At 35.8% G+C, this 1,076-nt stretch overlaps 1 protein-coding gene across 1 annotated transcript in view; it reads left to right on the plus strand.

Moving 5' to 3' along the window:
* Positions 1-769: 769 nt before the first annotated feature.
* Positions 770-1,076, plus strand: part of ppox (protoporphyrinogen oxidase) — a gene marked incomplete at its 3' end in the record, with an annotated part of 47,785 nt that continues 47,478 nt past the window's right edge. The window contains 1 exon segment of the mRNA XM_037677350.1: positions 770-834.

Here is a 1,076-nt window from a genome sequence, read left to right on the forward strand (position 1 = left end):
AAAATGTATCAGTGACTGTGAGTTTTGCAAATGTGTCATAAGAATATTTTATTAGTGTTAATGTTAAAACTCCACCAAGAATATTTAAAAACACTGAACCATGTGTTCATCTTTAATGTCTGTACTCCTGAGATTTACAGAGGAACAAATCCTGAGAGTGAGTTTAGTATCAGCTCTGACTGATTCAACACAGATTCTTCATTGCTCTGACAAACAGGTGACACTGAGTGGAGCGGTCGACCGTTCCAAGATGGCGGCCCTACGGCTCGTCAGCGCCAATAGACGATAGCGGTCAATGCTGGATCTAGTGTTTATATATATCTATGTCTATAGGGCTCTGGTTTGAATATTACGCCACAACATCTGAGAGTCTGATCACAAAAAGCTGTTAAAATGTTTAATTTGTGCACTTCTTAACTTGAATAATCCCCCTGGCTTTTGGTCATTGGTTCGAATATATCGATAACAGCCTTTGCCTTCTGTTACTTTTGATAAAGGTTTTAAAAAAAAACAGGAAATGCTGCTTGTGAGCATGCGCATTGAACGTGTAAAAAGGTCCATTTCAACGTTAGTTGTTAAACGATACACATTTTCCGAATGGCTCTATCCTAAAAGAACTGTTCATGTTCCTCTGCTGAATCATGTTTGTCCAACAGAAGTTGTTGGAGTCACGACATCTACTTTATGCGACAAATATTTTAAGAACTTTATTTTGAAAGGGATGAACTCAGGAAGTAGCCACAGTTTTTTGCGCATGCGTAAAAGAAGTGTGTCAGTGTACTGGGAACAAAAACAAACGTGCGGGATTCATCGTTCGCTTGTTCGAGTCGAAAGGTAAGAATTTAATGTGTGTCGGCTGAACACACTCTGACTTTATTTATTAACAAACTCTGACTTTATTTATTAACAAACTCTGACTTTATTTATTAACACACTCTGACTTTATTTATTAACAAACACTCTGACTTTATTTATTAACAAACACTGACTTTATTTATTAACAAACACTAACTTTATTTATTAACAAACACTCTGACTTTATTTATTAACAAACACTCTGACTTTATTTATTAACA

This window comes from Nematolebias whitei, chromosome 5, assembly GCF_014905685.2.
Source record: "Nematolebias whitei isolate Nwh7 chromosome 5, NemWhi1, whole genome shotgun sequence".
In the NCBI taxonomy this organism is placed as follows: Eukaryota; Metazoa; Chordata; class Actinopteri; order Cyprinodontiformes; family Rivulidae; genus Nematolebias; species Nematolebias whitei.